Genomic DNA, 20,079 nt, shown 5'->3' with positions numbered 1-20,079 from the left:
CATCTAAACCTCCATCTGGGTGGGATTTGGGTGGAGAACACCAAGAGGATCACATAGGTAAAGTTACCTTCATATTCAGTCTTCTCCGATTGTGCTTAATAACGTGTAAGGTCATGTAAGGGAAAACTCATATATGACTAAAGCAAAATTTGATCGGCACTGATAGATTTCTGCCCGATTTCACGCTGCATGTAAACACCTTAACCCATAATTTCTAAAGTTCTTTGTCCGGCGAAAATCTTAAAAACACTCTACATCGCATTCCAGTCTAAAGGTTAAAAACTAGGGGTGGGACAACGCGTCAACGTCATTGGTGCAAAAAATACGTCGACGCAAAATATGCGCGTCGATTCGTCAGAACGAAATGACGGAGCCGGAGAGTAGTAGCAACGCAAGTTGCTCCTCGCAAGTGTGCGTAAGAGGCGAAAAAATAATCTGTAGATTAATCGTAAAAAAATTATCGTTTATCCCAGCCCTAGTAAAAACGCAAAAGTCACGTACACGTTTACATCACAGGCATTAGCCTGTTCAGGACAATAACAACGAACATGTCGGATAATTTCCATACGTCGGACCTTCAAGTTGCCATAGCAGGTCTGATAAATATACAAGAGTCTTTCCAGCAGTGATATGAAATATTCACAGCTAGTATTACTGATCAGAGAATGTGCATTAATTACCTCTATCAAATTGTTGATGCGCCAATTCGTCAGGAGGCAAACTAGACGGCTTTGGACGAGACCTGAGAGAACAAGGAAGGAGGTTGTATGCCGGCGCGTGGACTTGGTGTTGTTGTGTGTCAGTGCTTCACATTGCCACCTAGCTGCCTGGAGTGCATACTACATCGAATATCACACACTTTTGCGTTACCAAATGCACGCAGACCCCCCAAAACGCTTGTATAAACCAGAATAAGAAGTAATAATGCAACGCCACTTTTGCGTTTTCTCTTCAGATCGTTTCCGTGTAAGCGTAGCACGAGTGTCTTTATTACAAACATCAAATTTACGTAAGAGAAAATTACTGGCTAATTGAAAAGATTTATCCACAAAAATTCCAAATATCGACTGATATATCGGCCTCTGCGATATTAATGACGAAATTTGTGTCAAGCACACTGTATGCTGAGCCTCACATACATGTAAAAACTGAAGTATAACCTGACAAATCTCAAAATTACATAAACACATGGCACTAAACTAAGCTAAACTTTACATTGCCTTAATGCATACATGACTTAAATTGCCAGCCCTTATTGGATACTCAAGACTTCTCTCCAAAATACATATAACCTTTGCTTCTGGACACTTCTAAATCAAAATGGTTCAAGGTTCAACAGTAACTGATACTGCACCTCGCCTCAAATGATTCCTCAGCTCGGCTTCATAAAAGACCCAATAAAACACCTATTGGATTAGACCTCTAAACCTTGCTGTGCACTCATTGTCTCATAGTAGCAGACGCTCGGCTTTCTATGTAAAGAGCAGAAGAAGAGAGACGCTACAAAAGTGAAAGGTACCGGTCTCGTTCTCAGGTTACCTGCTCTGAGCTGAACACAAGAGAGTCTGTATGAGGCCGTGTGTAATCTCAGAAAGACTCTTTTGTACGAGTTCAGGGCAGAGAAGACAACAACAAGAAGCAGAAACCAGCAGAACTTTCTGTCTGACATTTCTCAGGGCCACAAAAGGATTCATTTCACCCGAGGAGCAGAAAAGTTAGACTTTGGTGATCCAGTTAAGGTTTCCCACTTCACAGCACTTTTTAAAAGAAACAACAAAGATAAAAAAGGACAATCTTTGACAATAACATTTACATGCTAAAGTCAAAATAGGAACTGAATTTTAAGGAAGCAAGGTAAAACGCAGCAAAGCTTCTGTAAAATGTCTAAACTTGTCTCAGTGAACACAAAAAGGCTTTGAAGCCCTTTACACATCTGAAGTCATCCAGCAAGGCCAAGCCAAAGTAAATAACACAGTAGGCAGGAAATCCGTATAACCTTTTGCAAATCTTTTGACTTATTGCTCGGTGACAAACAGAAGTGAAACACACATAGCAACAGAAAAATGATTTTTCAAATAAACCTGATTGCATTTCTATAGGCGCCTTCATTTGTTCTCATAAAAATCCCTGACAATGCATTAATCTGACAGACGTGTCTGAACTGCAAATCAAAAGCACCGGTACCTTCCACCGGGCAACACGACCGGATAAGCAAAGAAAATCTGGCGCCTGCTCGGGGGATGAGATTTTAGCTTTAAATGAAACTATGATATTCTTCATCAGAAGGTCACTCATTTATCTACTTTAATAACCACTTAATCTTTTACACCCGACGATTGCGTAATCACAAGCCCTCGACTACGGCACACACTGGAACAGCACAAGAATCCGAGCATGCAGGTGAACAGATACATGTTTCAAATTAAGATAAAAGCATTTGAAAAATGTCTCTCGAAGAGGTCAGAACACAGTTTCAAGAGTCTCGATGACATCATCGGATACATTCAGCAGAAAGACGACTTTCGGCTTTACTCTGAACACACACGAGACACGCCGGGAGAGTAAATGATTAACTGCAGCCGTGTACTGAACCGCTGCACGGGTCTAAAGAACAGCAGGACAGATGAGTGCATTGAGCTGCTAAAAAAACCTCACGAGGAAGCCCTGGAAACAACACGCTGACAGAAGCGTTAATTTAATCCAGATAACACCCAACATTCATGCAAGAACCAAGATAAGCAACATCTGACTCGAGTCTCTGTGCACGGAAGGTCAAGAAATCGACTGGACGTCAGATGTATTGTTGAGTTTCTTTGCTGGCTGCGTTGGCCTAATAGTGTTAAGGTCACATAACCACATAAAACAATACAAGGCAACCCTTTATGAGCATGCGGACGGGTGAGAGGTTTCCTGCGCTGACCTAACAACATTCTTTCCCTCTCACAGATTTCAGTCTCTGTGAAGCCCAACCGGGCTGTCAGACGTAACGTAATGGAGAATGTGAATGAATGCAAAGGGACGATTAGGAAGAGGTAAACGATGAATCTGGTAAAATCTAAACCTCGGAGAGAAACCATGCAGACACCCCACCAAAAGAAAGAGACTGATGGACCACAACAAAATCTTATGGAAGTCGGCATGTTGTCAAAGCACCCATGTTGGTTGCAGCAACTGCCAAAAACTCGTAAAATCTCGACAGATCAGCGCTGTTTTTATTAGGGATGCACCGAATGTTCGGCAACTGATCAAGTGAAAAGGCCGGAAAATTTTTACTAAACAATGAGGTCTTTGATTATGCGATCAAATAGCAAGTGAGTGAGAGATGCACAAAATCAGAAAACATGTTGATCAAAGTATTTTAATGTGTCCGATAAAGACGCAAATTTCATTTATTATTTCAAATCAATCCTGAACACCATGCAGCGCAGGAGAAAGACACAACGTGGCGATCCTGGGTATCTGCTTCATGCACAAGCACGGAGAACGAGAGACTTTAGCTCTTCATCTTATGTCATAGATGAGATGAGGAACGACGAAGAGCAACTGCAGTATGTAATAAAAACTTCATAGTTTTAATTTTATTCGCTTTGGCCAAGCATTTTCCTTCTGGTGCATCCCTAGTTTTTATCCTAATCCTAACACCAAACTCAAACCTAAACCCAACATCTCATGGGATTAAGGCCTTAAGCCTTAAGCTGTGTGCCTTCTAGTCAAAATCCATTGCGGTCATTAACAGTTGACAATTCGTTCTTTTTACTTAAAGGCGGGATTAAAGCGGCCATATTGACCATAGCATCTTGCCCATTTATAGCAATAGCAGTGGCACATTTTTGGTAAAATATCTTTGACTAGGATTGGCCGATATTGAGCACAATTCAGTAGGTAAATTTGGGATGGGTTGCGGTGTACAAAAATATCTCTATTTGAAAACATGCAAGCTGGTTGGAATTATGTCTGACCTTAGTTTACATTTCGGGTATTTTGCTTCTGTTGCAAATGAGGCTCATATCAAATCATAGCAATATACAGTCCTTCAAGAAAAACGCAGAGTTTTTTGTGATTGTTGCGGGCAAAAATAATTGATCTTGCGGCACGTTTTCTTAAATATCCCGCATATTCCATTGCATTTTTATGCAATTTTATGCGGGAACTTGCCAAAATTGCGGGAACTTGCCAAAATTGCGGGAACTTGCCAAAATTGCGGGAACTTGCCAAAATTGCGGGAACTTGCCAAAATTGCGGGAACTTGCCAAAATTGCGGGAACTTGCCAAAATTGCGGGAACTTGCCAAAATTGCGGGAACTTGCCAAAATTGCGGGAACTTGCCAAAATTGCGGGAACTTGCCAAAATTGCGGGAACTTGCCAAAATTGCGGGAACTTGCCAAAATTGCGGGAACTTGCCAAAATTGCGGGAACTTGCCAAAATTGCGGGAACTTGCCAAAATTGCGGGAACTTGCCAAAATTGCGGGAACTTGCCAAAATTGCGGGAACTTGCCAAAATTGCGGGAACTTGCCAAAATTGCGGGAACTTGCCAAAATTGCGGGAACTTGCCAAAATTGCGGGAACTTGCCAAAATTGCGGGAACTTGCCAAAATTGCGGGAACTTGCCAAAATTGCGGGAACTTGCCAAAATTGCGGGAACTTGCCAAAATTGCGGGAACTTGCCAAAATTGCGGGAACTTGCCAAAATTGCGGGAACTTGCCAAAATTGCGGGAACTTGCCAAAATTGCGGGAACTTGCCAAAATTGCGGGAACTTGCCAAAATTGCGGGAACTTGCCAAAATTGCGGGAACTTGCCAAAATTGCGGGAACTTGCCAAAATTGCGGGAACTTGCCAAAATTACTTCCTAACATTTCCATAACAACAGGGGACATGGCTGTGCTTGTGTGAAGTAAATGCAACATTTTTCAACTTGCTAAGATATATATGACTTTTTGCAACGAAAAACCGGGAATTGTGAAACATGCAAGCCCCGCATATTTTGCAAGCAGAAATCTGCAATCTATGCTGAGAAAGTGTGGCATATTTAATAAATGTGGCCCCAGCATAAATATGCAGACTTTGGCTGATTATGCATTGAATCATGCGATCACATAATCATGTTTTTCTGGAGAAGCTGAATATAGACAGTATTGTCTCACCCCGCATCGATAAAATATTACCAAAATTCGATATATATCACCCAGATCTACGATAGATGTGAGCTTTTAAAGACATCAATCTTACCTACTCTGGCTGTGAAACTAGAGGTTTTTACCATGGCGTGTCTATGAATATTTTTGTATTACAGGAGCTCTATAGCAACCCTGAAACATTTGTCCAAGCCCTTCAAAGTTTCTGGACTCATTCTTAAACCTGACTGTAAACACTGACCCAACACTGCTGTACTGTACAACCTTACTGTTTTTCCATGGTCAGCTGTTGTATTTGGATGGAGGGCAGAGCTGCAGTATCTAGGGCACATAACAGAAACTGTGACGCAATCCATTTTCAAGCAGGAATGCTGCTTTCTGGATCAGTGGCTTCTTGTGGCACGGTTTCGAAGAAATTAATTCACAAAAACGTCCAAACTATTGGTTTGTGTTACACCAGTGAAACATTACATCCGCAGAGTCTTTTAGAGCCAAAACAACATCTATCTTTTCAACGGGACGTACCCCACAAACACATGAAGATAATTACCAGCATCTGAAAACGTTGTGCTGCCCAGCTTTGCAAAACTTACATTTATGTATTTAGCAGATGCTTTTATCCAATCGCAATAGGGCCACAATGCATATAGAAAGCTTTGGAATATCACAAATGAGTAAACTGCAATATGAATATATCACAACGGAATCATTTGAATGCATTAAAAAGTTATGTAACGTCAAAGTTTTAGGTTGAGGCAGATAGCAGAGAGACTGAGACAAAGAGAGTAATGCTTTCATTTTCAATGAAAGTATGTAAAAAACGTAAGACAGTAAGTATGATGTCATGTTTTAAAATATAATATTAATGTTATTAATAATATCGTAAATCAAATTGTTAGCATTTTCCATCAATATCATGCATCATAATACAAAGTGCATTAGAAGCTGTACATTTTATCGATACGTGTTTCCTGGGATCAAACAAACAATTTTAGACGATAATAACTCCCGTCAGCATTGCAAGTGGGAAGCGTCACATTTCCAGCTGACGTCAGAGGAAATCAGGCCAATCACAATGCACTGATAAGCTGGACAAATCGAAGGATTTTGGAACGATGACCTTTGTACAAAATCAAAGTGTTTCAGGAAGACAGGGATTAATGGAGCAACATTAATGTACAGTATGTGGAAAATAATGTTTATGGTTAAAAAAAACACCACGCGAACACATTGTATTATACTAACCAAATACACAAAATAGCGTTGTTTTAAGTAGAAGTCGACCGATATGGAGTTTTTATGGCGGATGCCGATATTAAGACAGCTGTATGGCCGATATGAGGCCAATATAACACAAATGTTATCACAGTATATAAGAGACAAACAGAAAATTATATTTAAAAAAAATTTGTTACGCATAACATTTATAAATACACCTCTTTAAAAGTACATATTTACAAGAAATTGTTCATGTGGATCTGACATCTTATGGTTCTGTTTGACTAAGTGTGTTAAACTAGTGTGGTGTAGCGTGTGACATAATAAAAAAAACCAGATATCGGCCGATATATCCACTTAATTCATCCACTTTGTTTCTTTTTTAAACCTTTGCATGGGATTTTATGATCTTATTGTTATGTTTTCCAAACAAAGCTTAAAGGAACACGCCCACATTTTGGGAATTTAGCTTATTCACCGTATCCCCCAGAGTTAGATAAGTCCATACATACCTCTCTCATCTCCGTGCGTGCTGTAACTCTGTCTGACGCAGCCCCCGCTAGCTTAGCTTAGCACAAAGACTGGAAGTGGGTGGCTTTAGCTAGCATACTGCTCCCAATAAGTGACAAAATAACGCGATCATTTTCCTATTTATGTGTTGTGATTTGTATAGTCAAACCGTGTACAAATAACAAGGTGATATGAGACACAGCGATCTTTTAACAGTATACATACTGAGAACTATATTCTCTGAAGACGAAGCACTGCCGCATGGGCGGAGTGATCTGCTCGCAGCACACGAGAAGCCCCTGGTGAGGAGCAGAGAGTTCGGTCAGAATTGTGCAAATCACTCCGCCCATGCGGCAGTGCTTCGTCTTCAGAGAATATAGTTCTCAGTATGTATACTGTTAAAAGATCGCTGTGTCTCATATCACCTTGTTATTTGTACACGGTTTGACTATACAAATCACAACACATAAATAGGAAAATGATCGCGTTATTTTGTCACTTATTGGGAGCAGTATGCTAGCTAAAGCCACCCACTTCCAGTCTTTGTGCTAAGCTAAGCTAGCGGGGGCTGCGTCAGACAGAGTTACAGCACGCACGGAGATGAGAGAGGTATGTATGGACTTATCTAACTCTGGGGGATACGGTGAATAAGCTAAATTCCCAAAATGTGGGCGTGTTCCTTTAATACTCAATATATTAGACGGGAAAATATATTGCAAATGCTCTTTAAAGTTGAAACAGAGGCCATCAGGAGATCTCCACTGATCCAGTACAACAAGTTTTGAGCGTTTAGCTTTGTGTACCTCAATGGTCGCTGATGACAGCTGTAAGGTCACTGACTCATGAAAAGCTCAGATTCACTGCTAAGATACAAGCAAACTTCTGTATGCAATGAGTACATGCTGAAAATCATTTCAGCCATCCTCAAAATAAGCTTCGGTTCTTTCTAAAATTGCAACTCAAGCTACAGTAAATGCCACACCTCGACCATGTGCTCCACAACACATTCAATCTGTCAGAAGATCCCTCAAGAACTTTCAATTATGTGCTGAAAACACATGTTGTGCAGGTAAATGATACAACGTAATTCTTACTGTAATTTAAACCCTTTCAAAGTAATTTAGCCCTCGAGCTGCAGTGATCCATGTGTGCAGTCACACAGACTCCAGCAGGATTCACAGGCTTCATAACGTCTTGCACAATCTTTTGATACAGGACTCGGTCAGTGAATGCCAAAACATGCACAGTTTTTCAGCCATCAATCACTGTCATATTCATTATAAATGATGCATTGCAAAACAAGACAAGGCAACGGTTTTCTACTAAACCACAGTTTAGTAAGGTTGAGAGCCTCAATGCATCATCTAGGTCAGGGATGGGCAACTTCGGTCCTGGAGGGCCGGTGTCCTGCAGAGTTTAGCTCCAACTTGCCTCAGCACACCTGCCTAAATGTTTCTAGTATGCCTAGGAAGACCTTAATTGGCTGCTTCAGGTGTGTTTAATTATGGTTGGAGCTAAACTCTGCAGGACACCGGCCCTCCAGGACCGAAGTTGCCCATCCCTGATCTAGGTTATATTCAAACCCAGCAGCAAGATGACCAGACAGGTGATTTAACGCTGAAGTGTGAGGTTTTTAATCATTGGTGTAGATATCAGATAAACAAACAGAGCAAAGACGTCATTCACCAGGTCATATACAGTACTGCCTTGCCGAGGTTGCGAGTGTCGGCTGAGCACCTGCTATTAAAATACAGAGAAGAGTTAATATAAGCATCTCTCTCCAGGAATTGTACATCTTTTAAAACAAGTTTGGTGCCACAGAGATGACATCGTTTATCTTTGAATCCAACATATGCAGCTGCAGATTCATGCAAACCTACTGTAGTAAAGCCCTACACCATTGCATGTTTGTTATGTCAATGCTATGACTTGTTTTGTATATGAAAGCATTATCAAATTAAGCAGAACTATCGAAAAAATAACATGAGGAAAATAAATCTGATGCAGAGAACCCAACCCATAAAAACAGATCCATCTTTAAACCTCAGTCATTAAAACACAAAAGCTTCACCAAAAAAAAAAAAAAAAAAACTTTACATGTGGACAACTCTGAACAGCCAAGTTTTTCTTTTTACAAGATACGATTCATTTGCCAAAGAAACTCTGGTGAAGAACATGACACGGCTACATTTTTATCTAATGACCTTTAAAATCACAATAAACAACGCATAATGTACTAGATATCATGTGCATCACGTCAGTAAAGCCGGTTCCTTGATTAGTAGTAAATCACAATCATCTGCAATTCAGATGGAGCGGCATTTACTACACAAAGCCGTAGTTCACTGACAAGCTGGGCCATCTCGCAGGCGATATGTCCACTATAATTAATGCGAAATTGCCTAGATTGTCTGTGAACTACGGCTTTGTGTAGTAAATGCCGCTCCATCTGAAAGAAGCTGATGGCGATTTACTTCCAGTCACAGAACTGGCTTCACTGACGAGATGCGCAATGGCAATCAGATGCGAATTATCGAGCATTCCTATGCCAAACTAAATTAATTTAAAAAAATAATCATCCATAATCTGAAATTAACACATTTATTTCATAATCTGAAGATTAAAGATGAATCCATAATCTGAATTTATTTTTCATATTCATTATAAAATGATCCATTTATATCCCCAACAAATATTCTGGTGAGAATTCAGACTGAAATTGAATAGCATTTTCCTTTCTGGGAGACATGCGGTGAACAATTCAGATCCTAACTTGCTCTGAATTTCGAGGGGAAGTTTGAAATCTTGAGCAAATGTCTTGGATGTCAGCACATGTGTGATTGAGTCCTTCACAAACGCACTCCAAAAATCCCCAACCCAATCTTACTGGCAACAAATGCAAACATTACACAAGCAGATTTTAATATCACCTCGATGAGTGATGCTTGAATGTGCAAAACTTACCACCACCATGCAATAATACAGAGGTTTCAAACTGTCATTGGGACCCACATGTGGGTCTCACAGTGGAATAAGGTAAGTGAATGTGGTGAATAAGTGGTGAATTACACAAAAACTAATGACAAGCAATGAGGAGGATTTTGATATGATAAACCATAAGGTATTTTAATATTGCAATTCCACTTACATTTCATAAATAAAATGGCAAATAAAATAAACTACTATTTAGTATCTTAATATGAGAACACATTTTTATCTTAAATACATTTCTATTTAAAAATGTATTCACAGTCACAAGATAGATTATTATACCCATTTAAGTGGGCCGCGAAATGAAAAGTTTGGGAACCCCCTTTGATTATAAAGGTATGATTAATGGTTGCCAGAGTATTGCCAATACGTTGTTAAAATATTCTAAAATGGTGTTTAACTTGTTGCTACTGTTGTTAGCTGCCAAAGTGCTCTGGGTGGTTGCAAAAGGGGGTATTTAGATGCACCCGGTTCAATGACGTGATTATTTTGTGTCCGTATGGTTTAATTAAATGTAAAAGGGTTAAAATTTCAAAACAAATTTGCAGATTACTTGCATGCATTCTCTTTTATGAGAACCAAATCTAAAATTTTTGGTTTTATTTCATTTCAAAAGAATATTTGGGGAAAATTTGCAAAAATGTCAATGTGGTGTAACCGGTCTGTGTCAATTGGTGTAACTAGTATTTTTTTTAAATGAAAATATAAATATATTAATAAAAATGTGGAATAAAATATAATCATCTAGTTTAATGTAATATGATTTTTTTACATACATTTTTACATTATGTCGTCAAAGATTATTTAGAAAACAGAGCTCTTTTCAGCATACGTCAGGCCAAATGTACAAAAACGCATTAATATTCACATTTAGAATTAACTAATAAAATTACATTTTAAAATTATTATTTTTTTTGATGATTACGCTTACATGCCATCAAAGTGGATACATTATTTAATATTTCTCATTCTTTGACGCAATTGGTGGTTATACCATTTGACATTTTCAGGTCCATTTAGTCTTAACTTTCATAAAAAAATGGTGCAAATGTAATTTTTTATTGCATAAAATTAACATAAATACAATATGTGCATTAAAATAAACCTGATCCGTGCTATTAAAACAAGTTTTTTTAAATAATTTTTTGAATTTCTCATCTTGCCAAACTGTTTTTGTCACTGACCCACATCCCCCAAATTTAGTGATGACATGATTTTTGTCTGGTTAATAAATAAAATAAGTAATTTCTGTAGTACAAACAGTACACACTCTTAAAAAATAAAAGTTCTTTATAAGGCTGTATGGGTCCATAAAGAACCTTTATGCTTAATATTCAAACATATCCAAACACCAAGAAGTTTACACTGTGCAGAAGAAAAGTGCAAACCTGACATTCACACATACAAACATATAAAGTCCTTCAGAGAGCCATAACATGAGTAAAGCTCCCCCCATAGAGAGACTAAAGTCTGAACGTCTGGTGAAGATGAGATGATCTCTCTGGGGTCTCCAGTGGCCTGCGGTTTCTGTTGTGATTAAAGGACATTAAACACTATTGAATTCCACAGGCATGAGCACCACTGAAGATTCATATGAGAAACGCTTTCAACATCTTCCAAAATCGTGCCTCCCGAACAAGCTGTTGCTGAGGTTTGGCAGGAAGAAGATCATTTTAATTCCAGTGGAGAGCTGAACGCTTGCAGGACCTTCTCCTTGATTTCTAGATGGCTACCGTTGGGCGGAGCTTAACTTTCTAGCCAAATATTAACTATGCTTTGCAAGACGCTCACAAAAAAGCCAACTATAATCCAGGCTTTAACCGAGGTGAAAGTGTTACCGCTTGACAGAAGGCTTGTCTGAAGCGTGACCAACAGCCAATCACAGTGGCCGCAACACATGCTCTGGTTTTGCATAAACATAATTGGCTGTCTCGCACTAGGTTATTTGCATAAGGCGATCTGATTGGCACACTTGAAAAGTTGAGAAATGTTCAACTTCTGCTGCGAGCAACGCCAGTGACGCGGCGTTGATGCATCCAAAATTCAGTTCGTCAATGCATGATGTTACCTATTAAAAGAGAATAAGAAGGCCGGTGTGAATGTACCATCTCCCAAAACACAACAGAGAAGATTAAATCCTGCAGTGCACATTACTGAGTGATGTCATGATGGTCAATCAGAAACATTACTTTGCCAACCGCATCTCCAGTGGAAGACTAACAGCATACAATGCAAACAGACTTTCATTTACGCCAGGCACTTAGGGGCGTCTCATTCCCAGCATCAGTGGAAAAATCAGAAGAGACGTCAGAGTGGAACCAGAGGTAATGGTTTGACTCAGCAGGAACCGACCTCAGAACATCAATAGAACCACTGTGTCTATTTTGGGGTGGCCGAGGACCACATGATCACACAGGCATGGTTTGAAACGAAATTGATATTCAGAGACACAGGGATGTCAAACCACACTTGTGGGGATGGGTGAAATTAAAAAAGTGGAAGATTTAAACGACGTGGCAACCAAACAAACGCGCAATTACTACAAACAAAAAACAAGATGTTGACACGAAAAGCAAGGGCTTGTAAACAGCTCCAGAAGGAAATTTTTCATGCTTTATTTATAAGAAATTAGCAAAATAAATTTAAGCATGGTGAAACGTGTTTAAGATATTGGATATAAGAAAATCGATCACTTTTACTACTATAAATAGGGTGAAAATTAGGGTTGCATAACGATTAATCGCGATTAATCTATTGCAGAACAAAGGTTTTTGTCTACATCACATATGTGTGTGTACTGTAAATAATAAATTTATAAATAAAAACACACACATGCATATTGAAGAAATTATTACATGTGTATATACCATAGACCGTAAAAAATATGGACGTAGTGTCCGTGACGTCACCCATTGGTTTCGGAAGATAGTTTTTGAAGCTTAAAGTAGGCATTGCCTCCCGTCGCCATCTTGGCCGCGCGTCACCACGAATCACTCATGGAAAACCGAAAATGGGTAAAGAGGCGGGACGTGGGTGAAGCTGAGGTGGCTGGATGCTGATACCACGCCCACCTAGCGCGAGTCTAGTGACAGCAGTGGCTGTTCAACCGTCAATCAAGCAGCCACGCCCTTAATTATGCAGAAGTTTAAAGCTTAATATAATTTAAACGGATGAGTTACAAAAACATTCACCCCCCTTACAGTTCTCATGAAGGGCAAAATTAGCTATATAGACCAAAAACTCTTTTTGTACCAGGCTGTAAACATTATTTTCTACTGTAAAGTTGGGCATTTTTAACATGCGAGTCTATGGGAATTGACTCCCTTTTGGAGCCAGCCTCAAGCGGCCAGTTGATGAATTGCAGTTAAAGTCACTTCCGTATACATTTGTATATTTAATGTATAATTTATATTATATATAAATATTTTTTATATTTAAAAATAAAGTATTAAAATTGTACATGCATGTGTGCATATATTAAAATATACATAATTATTATTCAATGTTCACACAAATATATGATGTAAAACCAAAACCTTTATTCTGCAATAGATTAATCGCGATTAATCGTTATGCAACCCGCAATGCTCAATATGACCGCTCTGGCAACAAAAGTCCCGCCTTCCAAATAAAAGAACCAATAATCAATCAATAAAGAGGGATGATTCTTTGGGGGAGTGTACAGAGGCAAGTGAGGTGATTGGCAACTTGTGTGCATGCTCAGTAGCAAAGCAACCTAGATAAAAGCGGGTTTTAGCATAATTTAAGGTTAAGAAAAAAAGTTATGGTACAGTTGATGTCAGGTATATTTGTTGGTCAATAGTTGATTTTACCAAGTGATTTTAGAGATATCCGTCTTTCCTCATGCAAGTAGATAGGACTTTAGGTGTGCATGAATGAAATAATTGCAAACATGGCCGCCTAGTGGCACGACATCCCTAAAGGGACTTTAGTTTACCTCAACTGAAGACCTGAGAATAAGTGATATTGCTAAAGCTTTTTTAAATTGGAGATATCGTCATCTAACAAGCTACCTTTCTTACAGATGTTGCAAAACAAGATATCTGCAGATTCTGCAAACACGGATTCTATATTGGCATATAGCAGTGGTCTCCAACATGGTGTCCGCATGGAGTCTGTAAGTTGCCAGCCAAAGCACACTCAATCTTAATATTTGGCTTCTTTTAAGTATGTTAACATTTTAAACAGTGATAAAACGTTTCGACAAATAAAATAAAATAAAATCAACAACTAAAAAAAAGTTTTGACTAGACTATATAAAAAAGTAGCCCACCAGTTACCGGGTGGCTGCCCGTGTTCAAAGGAAAAACACCCAGGGCTCCAGAATGCCACCAAAATTTGAGAGTGTGCCACTGATTTTTACATCCAGTCGCACATGTGCCACCAGTAATTTGATGTGACACTGAATTTAAAACAGCACATTGTACTTTCTGCATCTATCATTAAAGTATTTATTAGTAATACAGTGGAAATGAGTAGAAATGTGAATATTTGGTTAGCATGCAGTGTGTGCCCCTAAATTTTCTGGTTGCGCCCCTAAAATTTTCAGTTAGGGGCCACTGTGCTCCTAGTGAAAAAAGTTAGTCTGGAGCCCTGACACCTTTACTTGATCGAGCCATAAAGTTCATCAATGAATCTTTTCAATCATCAATTCTTGTCTTTCACACACTAGAGACAGAAAAACGTGAGCAAACATAATCCTGTGAGATTTACAGTCAAAACACCAGACGGTGTGACCTGCGGATGTTTGTTTAACTGTGAATTCTCACCAATCTCCGAACATGTCTGCTCTATAAAACTGATGGGTGAGTGGAAAGTCTGACCAGTGACCCTACTGATCATTTTCCCCTTTTCCAAAAACATCTATATAGAGCTAATGAAAGCTCCCAATTGGCTATCTCCAGACAGGACGTTAATGTCATTCAGGAAGCGTCTGTGTAAATCCAAAACTAAATGTTTTCTGTGTACATTTCCTCTGTAATAGTCCCAACTGGTGAAAAAACAAAGCTAAATTTTCATTCAGAGTGTCACAGAGATGAAAATTAAATGGACTTGGTGGTAAACACTGGAACATTCAGAACTTCCTTCATGCTAAAAAATGCTGGATTATTTTTAACTCAGCATTGGGTAAATATTGGACAGAACACATTGATGGGTTAAAAATTACCCAATGCTGGGTTGTTTTAACACAACTGATGGGTTATTATAACCCATGTTTGGGTAACAATAACCCAAAATTGGGTAAATTTTAACCCATCTGTGTGTTCAGTTCAATATTTAACCAGGTACCCAGGTTAACCGTGCTTTCAGGTTGGGGAACACAAATAACACCATGTTTAAGTGTTGTATAGCTGCTATCTATCCAACAGGGTTCCCACACCTTAGTCAACTTCAAATTCAAGGACCTTTCAAGGACTTTCCAGGTCCAATTCCCTTAAATTCAAGGACTAAATGTGGGGACACATTTAAAGAGCAAGGTTACATCATGTTACCTTTTAACATACATTGTTACAGTTCCCTTTCAAGGGAACTCACGCTGTGGTGACACTTTGGGGACGCCTCCAGGGGTAAGTGCGTCTGAATGTGTATATCAAATTCAACCAATGGTGAGGCTTAACGACAAAAACAGGGTGACGCGGGAGCCAGGAAGTATTTTGCTATCTAAAATATTGCCAGTGTCGGCGTTTCAAGGATGCAGGAAGTATGGCAAGGGAGACGCAGCATCTCATTCCCTTCTCAGGGAACAACAGTTACATACGTAACCCGAGACGTTTTCATGTGCCAAACACAACTATGCAATAAAGCATTTTGGTATGAATCAACATTCGCATATAGAAGATATAAGCATTTAAAGTGAACAGTTTAGCATGTGTGCTTAAAAGTCTAGAATTTTTATGATATTATCCTACACTACACAGGGAATAATATGGATTTTTTTTCCAGAAAACTTCTTGCATAAAATAGATTTAAGCACTTTCAATGACCTGTATCTATGTGTGTATATTTTCAAAAACTTCCCGGGGTCTTGAATTTTTCTCCCTTTTTCAAGGATTTCAAGGATCCGTGGGAACCCTGATCCAATCGTACCTTTTACATCTTCACAAGCATTAGATGCACAAAAAGAGTCAGAATGAATATGTAGTGGGCTGGGTGAAATTCACCAAAATTCATATCTCTGTAATTTTGGAAAGACTGACAATGATAATTATACTGGTTAATTTGGTTAACACATAACAGCTCTCTAAACAGAGATCAAGCTCTCAAGGGAAAATGCAAATAAAGATCAATAACCTTGAATGTGGACCACACAAAACACACTGTTGTGTTTTTAGGTGTCGGCCGGATCCAAAATGTAATTAGCAAAACATTTTTCATCAATGTCTCTGACAATTTATTTGCATGTGAAAACACATCATCAGGCGAGAACACTAAAGAAAACCAGGTTACATATTATGCAGCCGTTACCATGGCAATGTTTACCCGTGTTTTGATGCCCCGAGCGATTAACTACCTAATAAAGGGGTGGATTTGTAGACTTCCTGTGAAACTAGAGTATTGCATCACCGTACAGGTAGAGTTAAGCACCTGTGCACAAACGCAGATAAAGAAGCCCTCGACATTCACGACGGCGCGATACTTAGCATGCAAACAACAAAGACGTTGTGAGAAACCTGCGAGTTGATGTGTTTGGATCGACTCCAACAATGTCGTAAGCCACTGAAAGTTGTTTGGCACCGAATACACCATTGTGAAAGAAACTTAATAATTAAGCTGCCGGAATTCTGAAAATTCCTTGGATTCAACATCTTAGCACACAAAGGAATGCATGGTCAAACATCTCATACCAGGCCAAATAAGGAAAAGAGACAGGTCTACAAAAAAGAAATCAATAGACAATGAACTGACACCCTCTCTCAAGCATCTCACCGGCTCATTGACATGCATGAAATACTTCAAGATGATGTTGCAACTGATGTTGAGCAAGAGAAGGGTGCATGGAGAAAAACTACATATTTTAAGTACAATGACGTATATATATATATATATATATATATATATATATATATATATATATATATATATATATATATTTTTATTATTTAATTCAGAATTTTCTAAGTTAGATAATGTTTTTTTTTGGCATAAACTAGCACAAGTTTGTAACAGCCGCTATCAGAAAGCAAACCCTTCACAATGCATAATCTCAATAGGTGTGTCATTCGCTTTCACTAACAAACTAGTTCCAACAAGTATAATGTTACTACCACAGTTTTCTTTAAACAGGTACACAACATTTTTGGTACTCAATTCCTGCACGTTCTTTAGTATCTCAAAGCAAATGTCTTTATATATAAATAAGTTCAATATATTATTCAGAAATAGGGATGGGACGACAACCAGTTTTATGATTAACCACGATAAAATGTCTTGACGGTTAGTATTATCATTTAAAATTTAATTATCACTACAACAGTGTTTGATTGCCGTAATTTTGAAAACTCGCGGTAAATCTTTTCCAGCCAGAATCAGTTTGACGCATGCGCACATGCAACAGTTTTTTGCACAGGAAGGAATTTAAGGGATAACGTATTGTATTCATTCACGGTAAACTTATTAGACAGATTTATTTCTTTTTTTACCACAGAAATTATTTTAGGGACATGAAATATTAAATTGTGATTTTCAAAAATAAAAATAATTCAGTGCGTGGTGTATCAGTTCTTTTTGAACATTTCCATCTCATTTTAACAAAATCATGAAAATATTGATAACCGTGATATAACTTTGGTCACTATAATCATGATATGAAAATTCACTATTGCGAAACAAAGCAAAGCATCATAGCATTTACACTGTAAAAAATTTGCTGTAATTTTGCAGCTGGTTGCCAGTAACTTACTGTAGAAGATAAAGTCTAAAAATGTTTCATGTTCATTTAACTTTGAACAAAATGTTGCCAGTAAATAACAAATGTAAAATCTACAGTAAGTTCCTGGCAGCTAGTTGCCAGTAATACCCAGTAATACTGTAATTTTGCCGGGCAATATCGACCAAAACATATATCTTAATCCCTATTCGGACTAGGGCTGTGCAAAAATATTGATACAGCTAACAATCGTGATACTTTTCCACCACTGCTGTAGTTGTCGCTGTCCAGTTGTCATATACTTCAGAATAAATTTGCTTACCGTTAACATACCTCGATAGTATTTATATATATATATATATAAATATATATGTATTTCTCTCAGGGGGTTTTCTCATCCTAGGAGTTTTCCCCCTGGACTAGACAGGAGGTTTTTCTCCTAGGGGTTTTTTTCATCCCCTGGAGAGTCCGCCATCTTTGGCTTAACTTACTACTTTACTTTATTGTATAGGTTATATTACCACTACGCTTGCTTGTCTATGCTTTTCCTACATCTATTAATGTAAAGCTGCTTTTAAGCAATAACAATTGTGAAGAGCGCTATATAAATAAAATTGAATTTAATACGACCATTCGGCCAATGTCTCAGTAGTTAGCGGGAGTGAAAAAATGGCATAAATTGTAAAAATGTCAGCAGCTTTCAAAGCCGAAGTGTGAAAGCACTTTGGCTTTTAAAAAAAGTAAAAAAAAATCAGCTCTATTTGTTTTTTTACATTTTTGATAAAAATAAAAAGTAATGCAATGTACCGCAACATGCACCATATTGTATTGTATCGTGATACTCTGTATAGTGTCCCATGTATCTTGTGGCCCTTGCCAATACCGAGCCCTAATTCGGACAGTAATTGTTTCTCATGAGGATGTCTGTTAAAATATATTTGCATGCTTCCTTAACAATAAAACTCATGCATTTGGAAGAAGATAATTTGGCTATGGATGTGTGAATTTATAATATAAAAACCCGGGAAATGAGCTGGACATGAGGTTAATTAGGCTACATGATCATTATGACCTGGATACTTATATGTATATGAAATACTGTTGTGTAAATTAATACATTTTAAGTTTGTATTTAGCACTTGTTGCTGTTAATAGACATTTTTGTGATTTTCTCCTATTTATTTTTATCAGCTCTTGCTGTAGTGGAGCGATGATAAAATTTGTTCCCATAAACTTTAGATAATTTAAATTACGAAGGTGTCAATGTTTAAAATGCACGCAGAGAAAAACTCATCTTTGGTGCAGAATAAATGCAAAGAGCGTGGCCGTGCTTTCAGTGGTCTAAAAGAAAGTGCAGAATGACTTTTGCATTGATCCCTTTTGAGATCTGGATATGGACGGCAATTAAATTACAACACGACCTTGGTGTTCAACATGCGAGCTGGTTTGAAAGTTTGTCTGGCCTAAAGGGATAGTTCACCCAAAAATAAAAAATAAAGTAATTTTCTCACTCTCATGTTGTAACAAACTTGTATAAAATGTCTTTGTTCTGATGAACACACAATCATGAGCCCCATTCACTTCCATAGTAGCAATAAAGAATACTATGGAAGTGAATGGGGCTCATGATCGGTTTGGTTACAAACATTCCTCAAAATATCTTATTTTGTGGTAATCAGAACTAATAAATGTATACAGGTTTGTAACAACATGAAAGTGAGTAAATCATGACAGAGCTTTTATATTTGGGTGAACTATCCCTTAAGTGTACATTCAAGAAAGGAGGGTCAAACCACAGCAATAAAGACAGTATTGCTTCATCCACATATCCCACTGGGAAAACCGAATTTAAGAGTATACCACTGCTCCACTTCACTCTCCTGATAATATAAATGTGAATGATTTCCATGACAAATACCACTATAAACCATCTGTTTACCAATAAGTCCAGATCCAGTACAAAATTACTTATATAATGCGGTTCATATTCCAGTATGATTTGATGGTTTTCTATTGGTGCCTATTCGCCAGATAACAACACCCAACACATTATCAGTAGAGAGCCACAAAGACCAGTTCTTTCTATTAAAACCAATACAATTCCCACTATAACCATAAATCCATAATAATCAATGTGATTGTATTCTTGTTTTAGCAGGGCATTTTGCACAAAGCAGTAAAAAAGCATTATTTCATTAAAACACAATTCCCATTAAAACCAGTAGAACTTCTGTGATGGTTTCTATAGGTTTGAATTTAGCACAAACCAGTACAGTATAAGAGCACTGTTGGTGATTAATGTGAAAAGTTTCATGGACAGCAGCAGGTAACTCAC

General features: G+C 38.1%; 1 protein-coding gene across 2 annotated transcripts in view; it reads right to left on the bottom strand.

Annotated features, from left to right (window-relative positions):
* flnba (filamin B a) overlaps positions 1 to 20,079 on the bottom strand; it is a 116,200-nt gene that overhangs the window by 95,687 nt on the left and 434 nt on the right. The gene's annotated exons all lie outside the window — the stretch shown is intronic.

This window comes from Misgurnus anguillicaudatus, chromosome 14, assembly GCF_027580225.2.
Source record: "Misgurnus anguillicaudatus chromosome 14, ASM2758022v2, whole genome shotgun sequence".
Lineage (NCBI taxonomy): Eukaryota > Metazoa > Chordata > Actinopteri > Cypriniformes > Cobitidae > Misgurnus > Misgurnus anguillicaudatus.
Note: the sequence above shows the minus strand (reverse complement) of the source record. Positions and strands in the feature narration are given on the sequence as shown.